The sequence below is a fragment of the Urocitellus parryii genome, chromosome 1 (genome assembly GCF_045843805.1).
Source record: "Urocitellus parryii isolate mUroPar1 chromosome 1, mUroPar1.hap1, whole genome shotgun sequence".
NCBI lineage: Eukaryota > Metazoa > Chordata > Mammalia > Rodentia > Sciuridae > Urocitellus > Urocitellus parryii.
The window spans coordinates 71,828,530-71,841,501 of NC_135531.1; the positions used below are offsets into that span (position 1 = coordinate 71,828,530).

Sequence of the window (12,972 nt, forward strand, 5' to 3'; positions counted from 1 at the left end):
GCATATGTGACACATGATTATAGTAATGTGCTTTTTATTAACATTATTGTTATTATGGGTTTCTTTTTGTTGTAGTTGTTGTTTCAATCTGTCTGATTTTTTGAAAGGTGAGATATAAATAAAATTCAATAATGTAAACAGGTCAGCTAGAACACAGATGTGTAAATACAATGAATGTTGTCCCCTTCTAATTAATAACCTTGAACCTGTTCCAAAAACAGCGTAATAGCTCAAAAATAATTTTATTTGGGAAACGTTTTTGGAAAATGCCTTTGGAACCTTTGCCTATCAATCAGAGCAAGTCGTCATTCTCTGAGGGTGGGTTTGAGCTTTTTTAAACAATTCATTGAACAAATAATTATTAGGTACTTAATAAGTGGCAGGCAGTATACCAGGAGCAAGGATCAAGACAGACATGGTTTCTGCCTTCAAAGACATTTAAGATCAAATCTGAGCTGAATGTCTGAGCTCTGGATAATGCCTTTACTGATAAGAACAAGATGTGACTATACAGTGACAATCTTAACTGCCTCAAATGACAATTTTAAAGAAGAGATTTAAAACATTTTGAGTAATGGCAGCATCTCTGGAATAACTCTCAAACACACTACCCAGAAAAAAAAAAAAAAAACACTGAGATTTTTGTGTGTGTGTGCACACAGTACAGTGCTATAGAGTTTATAATATATTTTATATACATCATCTCTTTTCACAGGAACCTTAGATTATCAACCAGGTTTGAGTACTGATTTTTTTCTACTAAAAATGAAATATCTCTAGAAATCTTGGTCTAAAATTCTTTGCATTGACACTGGGCTTCACATTTTAGGATATTTTCCTGTAATCTGTTTGACCAAAAGCCAACCTAGCAGAGACAACTATCTTCTTCTAGGAGTGACCGGTGGTGGCAAAAGGCCTGAGGCTTCTAGAAACCTGGCAGGAGGTGTATTGGGCTTATTTTGTCACTGGGTGAGGAGCAGAGATTAAAGTTCCATATGAGGGAGCTCTCTTGGAAGAGAAACAGGGTCTGTATTATTAAGTTCAGAGGATTAAGCAAAGCAAAAATCAAAATCAAAATTCAGTGTTGGCTAGATAGAGGAAAGAGGTTAATAACCGAACGTAGAAGGTTTCCCTCAAGAAATGAGGTTTCTTTTTATAGGGTGGTTGAGGCAGAGCCCAAAAACCGTTAGAGTGGTGAGCTCAAAGAAGAAAACCTCTTAAAGAACTGTCTCCTTTTTGGTGTTAATCCTATTAGTTAAATAGTGAAAATAAAGAGTAAATATAATCCTGATCTAAAACTTCACATTATCAGTTTTCCGAACCCATAGCCTACTTTTCAAAGAGAATGAGAAGTGTCCATCAAGTAGAATGTTTTGATGAGTGCCAGACAGAAAAATTTAGAGACTGAAATGAAGATTTTCTTTATAACTCCTCATTGGGCTTTTTATGTCCATATAAAAAATAAATATATGTGTATAAGTCCAAGTAGAACTAGAAATCTCTGTTATGTCAGAATGTACACACAGTTTGTAAAGACTCATAAGAGGTTTATCAAAGCTTTGCTGTTTAATCCAGAAAAATCTGCAGAGTGTTTGACTATATCATAGTCACAATAGGAAAGAAAAGGAATTTCTGATGGCTTTGATTACACATGAACATGGGAGATGCTGGGCCAAATGTTGAGAGCTCTCCTTAGGAGCAGGGTGTGGCCAGTCCACTTTTCAAAGACCCTTGCTTTGGGCCCGGTATTTCATCTCGTTTTCACTCTAGGCTCCAAGTGTGTGCCTGTATCCCTGCACAGACAAGCAGATTGGACCAGATGAAAATATATTGGATAAAAGAATGCATAAGTCCAGGGGAGAGGAACTTGCTAACAATCTGTATCTGGAGTTTTCTGCTTCTGTTTTTGTGTATTTATTTTCCCCAGACACATTTAGGGAGTAGTGTTTCAAACTATTCAAAAATTGATTTTGCTTATTATTCTGTTCATTTTAAAGTCCCTTTCTGAAAGGCTTCTAAAGAGCTAGGTGTTTTTCTAGTCAGCCATATTCCATAATTTTAGCACCAGTAGGTCTGCTTACAGCCCTTTATACTTTGCTGCTGTTGTTATTTTCTTTCTCCCAACAAATTTATAACATTAGGTCACACTTTATCCGAAAAGCTTTATTTTCCATCTGCTCTCCATTTTTGCACTATTATTAGGCTATGCTTTTGGTATTCCGATCCTGCTTCATTTCCAGGACTTTCGTTGACGTCAGTGGGGAACCTAGGCAGAGGAGAACACAATACTCAGTCTGGCTCTACAGGCCTTTTGGAAACAGTGTCTGGTCTCCTTGAGATGGGACTCCGTCGGATGTACCCTTGCTCACTTCCTGCAGACAGTGGAGCCTAGTATTTAATGCAACCAGTACAGGATGATATACTTGCTCTACCACCCAAATATATTGACTTTCTGTTAAAAGGCTTTTAACATAAATTTTAAGAGATTAACCAAATACATCACAGGCTATTGCTGAGAATGCAGGGGTTTTAACTATGTTTCTCCTACATTGATTTTAGTTAATATATTTTAACCACCCCCTTATTTTACTGTGCCTTTTAATTTGTTATTCATTTGTTTGAAACCAGAACTCTGCTGAGGAGCTCTGGACCCACAGGAACTGAAATAGTTTGCCTTCATTATCTGGTAGACCTGCTCGAGTCTGTAGCCCCTGACAGAAACCACAAGACTGTACAAACTGGCAACTGTGGGTTTGTCTGTTCTCTATTGATTCTATTTCTGGAGGGGGAAAAAAATGAACCAATGGGTGAGCCATGTGATTGTACAACTGACCCAAAGCTACCATCCAAGAGGGTATGGAGACCTTTGTAGTCAGGTCATTTTGGGACCTTGACACTCTTCTGTTTGCCTCTTATGGGTGGCTTTTGATAGCTTTGAGTTTCAAGTTTAACTCTTTGTATTCTGGAATATGAAATGCAAAAGAATTATAATATTCTGTAGTATGGATCAGACTGTTCCAAACATATTATAAATGTATAATGAAGTCCTGATGTATGTCTGTTTATAAAGTGTCTTAGTCCTTTCCTCCAACATGAGGATTGCAAAGCAACTCCAAAGTAAGATTTTAAAAGAAAACACATATTTGTTTTCAGACTGTGAAACTGCAACTGCTATACTGTTTGCTCTTTCTTGGTGCTCAGTTCTAATACTCAAGTAAATAGGGTGTAGGACTTCTTTGTAGTATGGCCTAATGAAAGAGTTCTGGTCTTCGCTCTAACAAGCTGTGTCCTTGGTCTTTCTTCTTCTCTATTAAAAGTTGAATGACCAAATGACCTCTAACGTCTGTTTTAACTCTAAGATTCAAAGTGAACACAAGCCTTTGATAGCATCAAGAGATCCAGGTAGTGGAGAACACAGGTAGTGAACAATATTCTATTAAACAGACATATGCATGAACAAACATACACGTACATTCAACAGAAAAACCAAAATAGCTCCCCTCGCCTCCTCCCCCAACAATGACAATGCAGCCATCTGTTGGATGCTCCATTTCGCTTAGCAGCTGCTCTCAGATACAGAAATCTGCATTCCTCTGGCTTGTGTGGTATGCAGGCAGCATGTGTGGCTACTAGCATTTGACTCTCCCACCCAAAGGAATGGCTTTCATTGAATAAGAAAGATCACAGAGGTTTCTTATTCTGCCACAATGCCCTTTTCCTGATTGTAGGCAGTTGGAGCTGTCTCTACTCTTCTGTGTATTAAAATATATCCTCTCAGAGATATTCACATCAAACAATCATCTAAAATTCAAGAGGACAACCAGGAAAAGGCTTCAGTTAAACTCTTGCCTTGCCAGAAACTTCCTCCTTGAAAGAGAGAGGAAGAAGTTGGAATATAAATTTCCATTCGACTTTTATTTTGCCCACACCCCCAGCATTGCACTTAAGCACTGAGGAATGGATATTGTTTAAATGGAAACAAGAGGCTTTAAAAGCGGCATTAATCTTAACATCAAACTATTAATGCAAATGTATAAGCAGAATCTCCAAAGGGGACATAAAAATGAAGTTCTTTAAATACTATACATCTCTCACTCTTCCCAGCATCTTCTCCTAGCTGAAATTTTGTCTTCTGTGTGGTGCAGTATAAAAAGTGATATATCATAAGGAGGTGGTGGGGAGAGGCACTTGGGTTGGGGGCTGGGAGGAACTGCCATTATAAACAAGAAGAGAGGGTCCCACAGGCTCTGTAGACGAGAACCTTGGGTAAAATTGGATCTGCTTTTGAGTACATAATTTAGGACATTTGTTAGAAGATTACTGTGGTTTTCTATAAATGTTAGTTTGCTGTATTATTTTCCATGAACTAGTTTTCCAAAATGCAGAATATTTTGCCCCCAAAACATGGAAGCACTAAAGCTGGATGAGGCACTGATTCATGGGGTGTCACCCAGAAACAGCTGGTCAGCCATCTGCAGTCCCAGAGTCCTCTTATTTTTACTATATTCAGCTAATTCTTTATGGAGAGAGGAAGAAGATGCATAAATCCCTGGAGAAAAAGCATGGCTCGTGTGAGAAAATGATGACTAACTCCCACGGAGACTGATATCTGGTGGCCTGATGTGCTGAATCGGAGGGGCCCACCTCTTATGTGCATTAGGCTTTCAGCTCTTTACTACATGTGCATTATTTTCTGTGCATCCTGTTCTTTTGGAAAAGGAAAGAAATGATGATATGCCATTGATTGTTTGGTGGGAATTGTTCCAGATAAGAGCTCTCTTGAGAGCCATAACTGGTCTTTTCAAGGCAGGCAGAAGAGTCTGCAGGAGCAAGGACGAGTCTACAAGTCAGACCTACATGTTTGTCCACTGACCCCTCAAGTGCCTCTCAATGAGACCTTTCAACTGCCATAGATTTTGTGGTCAAAAAAAATGTTGGGGGATAAAGGCGTTATTTGACACAGATTAAGCGATACATCATGATTCGATGTATAATCATACCGAATTTGAAAAATGGTGGGCAAATATTTAGGCAGTGCTATGTTATTTTAAAATTTGACCTTCATCTAAAACTGGATAATTCAATCAAAATAGACATTTGCCTCCCTGAATGGGTGTGGGGGCCTTATTGGTAGAAAGTGGGTGGCTATTATCCCTCCCTTGTACTACCTGAATCAGTTCATTCAGATGACAAAGCCAGACATGGGTGTGGGAAGGACATCGTTCTTCCAACTCTAGGAAGGAAGCTTCTAGGTGCACAGGTGTGTGCTGCTTCTGGGTAGGCGTAATTATAGTTTCATCAAATTCTGTGTGTCTGTGGAGAACATTTTTGGCATACCTTTTCTTATTTTTCTTGAATCATCAAAATCTTTTACCCATTCCCTCCTTAAGCATGGGTGTGTGTACATACACACCCATGTGCATGCTCACACACTTACATCCACATGCACACACACACACTCACACACACATACATATTGCTTTCTCATTTTATTTTTTATATCTTGGTTGTCATTACAAAGGTTTATAGTTTCCTTATTGACTTACATAGCCATACTAAAAGACACATCTTCATTGTTACAGTTAAAAGGTAGGGAAGATTAAACTTTCATTGCTACATTTCACCTATGTGGCATTGTTAAACTCAGGACATAGTTAGCTGATCCTGTATGGTTTTTCACATGTACAACTGTGAAAAGACTACATAACAGTTGACTGGAACAAAAGGCAAGTGTACCTTTAATTGATAAGACAGACAATTTTTTAAAAAGAATTGGAAAACCATCTGTACTGTAAACTTTTGTGTCTCTTATTCATTCCTGTTTACTCTGCTATTCAATCCAAATAAAGATTGTTTTCACCTCAGCAACACAAAAATCACATGGACTATCCTTCAGGCTGTCAGTCAGAAGAAAGATATACATATGCCCAAAGTATACACTCGTGCTTGTTCACAGTGTTATTTGGGGAAAATATGTTGCATGTTCTCCTGGCTCTCCAAGTTTTACATTTTGAATTAATGCAATTTATTCTAATTTATGACAACTGTTTGAAAGGATTGCTCTCCATTTTCCCATTTATAAAGAGGTTATTTACATAGAGGGGGAAAGCAGTAGGAGAAAGTGGCTTGCTGTGCACATTCAGGTGGAAAAACTGGGTGTGCTGACTCTGCCTTGGAGTCAGCATCGTGCACTTGGGATGCTCGGGAGGATGTCTGCTGAACACCTTTCTCTGCCTCTCTGGAGACAGGGATGAAATTACGGAGAAACTTTTTTTCTGCTTCTTAAAGGAAGCCTTTTACAATTGAGTTAATTACCTCCTCCTCCTCTCTTGTTCTCTCTTCTTGTATTTATATAGCAGCTATCACCATAGTACCTACACACACTGATAAGAATTCTATTTTAGAAGAAAAAAAAGCATGAGGCAGTGGAAATATTATTCCTTTTCCTAGTACAGGATTCCTCTAAGATAAAAAAAATGATAAGATGGATTGACTCCATTGTACCTATAACAGTGCCTCAAGCAAAGCAGTTATTTAAGGGGTATTTGCCATTTGTCATCACTAGTATCCATTCATCTCATATTCCTTGTTTCAAACTCAAGTCTCATCCCACAGTGCCCTACCCTGGTTTTCATTCTTCCCAAAAGAACTTTGTTCTGAAAGGACTAGATAGTGGAGAAGGAAACTGGGAAGAAAGGATGACAAGGAGGACCTGTAGATTACAGGGCCAGTAAAGGATCTGAATCTCCCTTGGGGCTTTCATGAAATTGCTTCCTGCTGACACATGGTACTTATCTTGAGAACCATGTACATGCACAGAGTGTTATGTGGATACTGCAGCTACTAATATCTTTAAAAGAAGTCACAAGTAATAGAAGCAAAGAAGTATTATATTTCAGACACTGTTCTCCTCCCCTTATATCTATTGACTCAATTGTCATGACATCTTAAAGAGGCATATTCTGTTATTACCTGCACCATTCTATCAATGAATAAGGTGAATGAGGGATAGATGAATTCTGTAGCCTGTAATCATACATTTACAATGACCAGAAAAAGGAAATTGAGGCTAGGTAGTCCCACTCCAGCATATATGTTTAACTAGTCAAGGTGCTGCCTCTTTCTCAAACTACTGATCAGTCAGTCCCAGACTGGATCAGAAATCAGGGCTGAGAACAAATCTTAAAAGTTATATAATTTGGGGTCCTGGCTTTTGCCAGTGCAATAATGATTTGCCAAACCTCAAATCTAATCTAGCCTCAGGGTAGACAACTGACCAGAAACCTCCTAAGAAAAAACAGTCCTAATTCATCCTTTGTTTATATGGCCTTATAAATTTTAATGTGGTATATTCTGATCCTGTAAGACTCATGGCCTTATACTGAAAGCATGCATTTCATCTAAAGTTACTGAGGATACAATGGGGAACTATTTACTTTTTTGGATATAATAATGAATCAGAAATAAAGAGAAAAAAATCAACTGGTTGAGGGAGAATTTAAACACATAAATAGTTAAAATGTTGCTTCAGTGTGACTAGTTGAATCTCAAAAACATGACAGCAGGTGAGAAGGGTTTTGTTGTGTGGAAGATAGGGGTTAGTGCAGAGTTTGAGTCAAGATAAAGACATGTACATGGGAATAGGTTTTTGCACTTCAGTCTCAAAAGTTTAATGAAGAATTATGAATCCAAAGAATCTGTGAAGAAGTAGTAATTTGTTCAAAGATTTGAAGGTATAAAAGAGTATGATGTATATATATATTTCACATGTTAGCACTGGAGTGAGATGTCAAAGTGGTGAGAGATGTAGCTAACAAAGTAAGCAGGGCTTAGACCTGAAGGAATACCTGTGGCCCCATCCTACATGTAAAGGCAAATCCTAAGGGATGATATGGAGAGGTCTGGGCTAATCTGGCCTGTTTTTAAAAGTGAGCTCAGAAGTTGATGACCTGGAAGAGGGTTAAGTTAAAGGGGGAAAAGTAGCGAGGGACTACAAACATTATGAACTTTGACACTCAGAACAATGCTGTGTATATGATGTCATCTTCATTTTGTAGAGTTAACAAAACAAAATTAAACTGAAATCATTTTTGAGTAACTTTCCCAAGATCTTATAACAAGTGACAGCTGTTTTAATTTCATATCAGTGGGACTCCAGTCCTGCCCACTTGCTGCTCTATCATGTGGGCTCCTATTTCAAGGTCTTAAAAAAAAAAAAAGTCTGTGCTCAGTCTTCACTTGGAAACACAAGAAAACCTTCACTGCACTGACCAGATCTTCCTGATCTCTGAGCGCCTTGCTCGGCTTCCTCTGTTGCAGATCCTCTCCAGACTTCCTTTCCATTGGTGGTTTCTCCATGTTCTCTCTTTAGCTGGCTGTAATTCTCCTTCTGGGCATGTGCCCATCTCTCACCTAACAAGATTTCTCCTTTGGAAGTCATCCTATCCATCTCATGTGTCCAGCCCAGGAATCTGAAAATCATTGCATCCCCATTTCCCTTCCAACACCCAACTCTGAGAGGGTCCCCAGGACTTGCTGTTTACATTTATTAGTATCTTTCAACAAGTTTCTTCATTGCAATTCTGGTTAAAGTGGCCATTATTTCTTGCTTACACTGTTATAACAGCAATTTGACTCATCTTTACTTTGAGCTGTCAGACCGATGTTTCTGAGCAGAGATCTGACTATGTAACTCCCCCTTTTAGCTTTCCTTTGGCTCCTTATTTCTATTAGAAAACAAAACACAATGCAATTTTCTAAGAATAGTTTGCAAGTTCTTCTGATTGGGCTACCAGATAAATCTTATTGCCCATTGTTTAGCACATTGCTTGGTGATGGCAGGTAGCTTTTCCATTACTTGTAAGTCTGCTGAGTTTAGAGTGCAACCAGGCAGAACAGCTTCTGCATGGAGTTCTGTTACTTTGGATGGGATTCTGGAAGCCTCCTCCATCTCCAGTGGGCTTCCTCTCTGAGGCAGCTGAAGGAACGTGAGGATGGAAGCAAGGTTTATGAAAGGGGCCTAGACCTGCCAGCACTTCAGGTGGATAGACTCAGAGAGGAACACCACCCTTGGACATTTTCCCTCTTCTCCCTGTGAAGGTCCTATATAAAGACCTTGGAACATACATGTAGGTAGTTCTTCCTTTTAGGCCCTTAGCTTTCCTGCTGAATTTCTGTTTCATGACTACTTTCTACCTGCTCTTCTTTCTTTCTCTCTCGTAGACACTTTTCTGCTGTGTATGAGTGTTTCTGTCTCTTCCAATGCTTTCTACCCTCCTTCCTCCCTCTTTCTCTTCCCCTACAAGTCATGTTCATCTCCTTACCACAATTATAATCTATCTATCGTGTTCACTAAATACATTTTAGAACCTCAGGATAAATTTAATGTTATTTTTGCAATTATTTTTCTTGTAAACACAAAGTTACACCAAGACCAAAAAAAAAAAAAAAAAATGGTTGCTTCTTACTTGGATTAAAAAACAAAACATGGGTTGGGATTGTAGCTTAGTGGTAGAGCACTTGCCTAGCCCATGTGAGGCACTGGGTTCAATCCCCAGCACCATATAAAAATAAATAAATACAATAAAGATATTTTTTTTAAAAAAACCTTAAATAGATCCATTTTTTTTGTTGTTTTTCTAATGATTGCCTGATATTAAAAAGAAAGGGAAGAGAGAGAGAAGGTGGTGATGACGGAGGAGGAAGTAGAGGAGGAGGAACAGGAGGAGATGACTTTACAGATAAAAAATATAAAAAGTAAAAATAAGCAAATAAAAAGAAAAAAGAAAACCTAGACAAATAAACAAGTGTCCTATAATGACTACACCCTCCTTTTGGTCCACAGTCTTTCTCTTCTAGACATAGATGGAATTCCAATACATTTAAAAAAAAAAAAAAAACTAGCCAGAAAGGGAGAAATCACATCTGGTTTTATTTATTATACATCTTTCTGCTTTTTTGAGGACCCACTACATACTAGGTCTTGTTCTAGGCAGTTGAGAATCTTTTCCTTTTCTTTTTTTTGGGTGGCAATCAAACCCAGAGCCAGGCAAAATCCTCTACCACTGAGCTAAACCCCCAGATGAGAATCTTGTGTGAATAATTTATGCTGGTGATTGCCTGCATTTAGTTTCATGTTTAAAGCACCTTCTTTTCAGGAGAACATTCTTTTATATTGTCAGCCTCCCTTTTCATGAGTAGCTGAGTGTCACCCGAAACCAAAAGCTAAAAGTAGCTAAAAAGCAAAAGAATAAAATCATGCACATAAAAACCTTATGAAGATTTGTATTCAAATTACCATGGGGAGGAGGTTCAGCTCTTTTCTTATTATTTGTGCATCTGTTTCCCTATCTCCAGAAGACATTAGCAGACCAAACCCCCACCGTACCTGGTGGAAGTAATGCACAGCGGCAACTTCCCTTGTGCGGCTGGATATTAATGCTAATGTACAACAGTTAAATATAGCACAAAGCAAGTGTGTTAGAAGGGAAAAAAACAAAGCAACCAGCTTCACACTGCAAGGGTGGGATGGGGAGGCGAGGATGTGATTGTATCTTTTAGTACCAGGATAAATAGCAAAAGTGGTAAGCTGGTAAGAGGATATGTGGTGACTATGGGAAACTCAGCCATGCTCCTGTCTTCAGTGGCAAGGAAAATCCAGGAATGCTGTGTAAGTGAGTGTACATGGAGGGTCTTAGAAGGATAAAGGAATCTGTGATGATATTGATTAATAAGCAGGGACTACTCTGAGATGGTGGAGACTGTAGGAGTTGGGGCATGGTTAGAGGAAGTAGGTCACTGAGGGTCTGCTTTGGAAGGGTATTTCTGGTCCATGACCACATCTTTCTCTCTTTTTCTCTGCTTCCCAGCTGCCATGAGCAGAGAAGTTTTACTCTGCCATGGTCCTTTGCAGTGATGTTCTGCCTTGCCTTAAGTCCAAAGCAATAGAGCTGACCAGCAATGGCCGACCAAAACCTCTGTAACTGTGAATTAAAATAAATCTTTCCTCCTTTAAGGTGTTTTTCTCAGTTATTTGTCACAGCAATCAAAAGCTTACACAATGAGCAATGACTTAAATGAAGTTTTGTTATGAGACAGTGATCCAAGGTCATGAAAGCTTTACCTAAGACCATGAATATGTTGGTTTCAATATGTACCATATCATTCCCCAGGAGATAGTGTTATGTATTAATGGAAGCCCTAGATGAGGAATTGGGACAAGTTTACTGAAGGAGTGAGTTTTTCACTACAAATATAATTTTGAAAATGTTAAATTTTGAGCAGATTATTATTATTATTATTTCATTTCTACAATGAGATGATTAAATCAAATGATGTCAGTTGTTCTTTCTCATTTGGATATTCTAGCTTTCTAGTAGATTACTTTAAAATGAGCCATTCATTAGGCAGAATTAACATTATCGAAATGACCATACTACCAAAAGCACTATACAGATTTAATGCAATTTCAATCAAAATCCCAATGACATTCCTCATGGAAATAGAAAAAGCAGTCATGACATTCATCTGGAAAAATAAGAGACCCACAATAGCTGAAAAAAAGCAATCCTTATCAGGTAGAGTGAAGCAGGTGGCATCATTATACCAGACCTGAAACTACATTACAGAGAAATAGTAACAAAAACAGCATGGTATTGGCACCAAAACAGACTGGTAGAACAATGGTACAGAATAGAGGACACCAAGACTAACCCATAAAATTACAATTATCTTATATTAGACAAAGATGCCAAAAAATGCATTGGAGAAAAGATAGCCTCTTCAACAAATGGTGCTGGGAAAACTGGAAATCCATATGCAACAAAATGAAATTAAATCCATCTCTCACCATGCACAAAACTCAACTCAAAATGAATCAAGGACTTAGGAATACAACTAGAGACCCTACATCTAATAGAAGAAAAAGTAGGCTCTAAAAAGTAGGCCCTAATCCATGTGGGATTAGGCTCCAACTTTATTAATAAGACTCTGCAAGAATTAAAAATCAAGAATCAATAAATGGGATGGACTCAAACTAAAAAGTTTCTTCTCAGCAAAAGAAAGAATCCATGAGGTGAATAGAGAGCCTACATCTTGGGAGCAAATCTTTACCCCTCACACATCAGATAGAGCACTAATCTCTAGTGCATATAAAGAACTCAAAAAGCTAAGCACCCCCAAAACAAATAACCCAATCAATAAATGGGCCAAGGACCTGAACAGCCACTTATCAGAAGATGATGTACAATCAATCAACAAATATATGAAAAAATGTTCATCATCTCTAGCAATCAGAGAAATGCAAATCAAAATCACTCTAAGATTTCATCTCACTCCAGTCAGAATGGCAGTTATTATGAAGACAAACACCAAGATGTATTGGTGAGGAATTGGGGAAAAAGGTACATTCATACACTGCTGGTGGGATTGCAAATTGGTGCAGCCAATATGGAAAGCAGTATGGAGATTTCTTGGAAAATTGAGGATGGAATCACCATTTTTCCCAGCTATCCTTCTCCTCAGCCTATACCCAAAGGACTTAAAAACAGCATACTACAGAGACATAGCCACATCAGTGTTTATAGCAGCACAATTCACAATAGCTAAACTGTGGAACCAACTTAGGTACCCTTCAATAGATGAATAGACAAAAAATGTGGCATATATACATAATTGAATATTACTCAGCAATAAAAGAGAATAAAATCATGGTATTGCAGGTAAAAGGATGGAGTTAAAGAAGATAATGCTAAGTGAAGTTAGCCAATTCCAAAAATCCAAGTGCCAAATGTTTTCTCTGATATAGGAGGCTGATTCATAGTGGGGTAGGGAGGGGAAGCATGGGAGGAATAGACAAACTCTAGATAGGGCAGAGGGGTGGGAGGAGAAGGGAGAGGGCATGGGGTTAGAAATTATGGTGGAATGTAAAGGACATTATTATCCAAAGTATAGGTATGAAGACATGAATTGGTG

The 12,972-nt window shown here is 38.3% G+C and overlaps 1 long non-coding RNA gene across 1 annotated transcript in view; it reads right to left on the reverse strand.

Annotated features, from left to right (window-relative positions):
* Positions 1-2,149: 2,149 nt before the first annotated feature.
* LOC113196724 (uncharacterized) overlaps positions 2,150-12,972 on the reverse strand; it is a 33,245-nt gene continuing 22,422 nt past the window's right edge. Inside the window, exon 4 of the long non-coding RNA XR_003302594.1 lies at positions 2,150-2,266. This is a non-coding gene — a long non-coding RNA (uncharacterized LOC113196724). The remainder of the gene's footprint in view (positions 2,267-12,972) is intronic.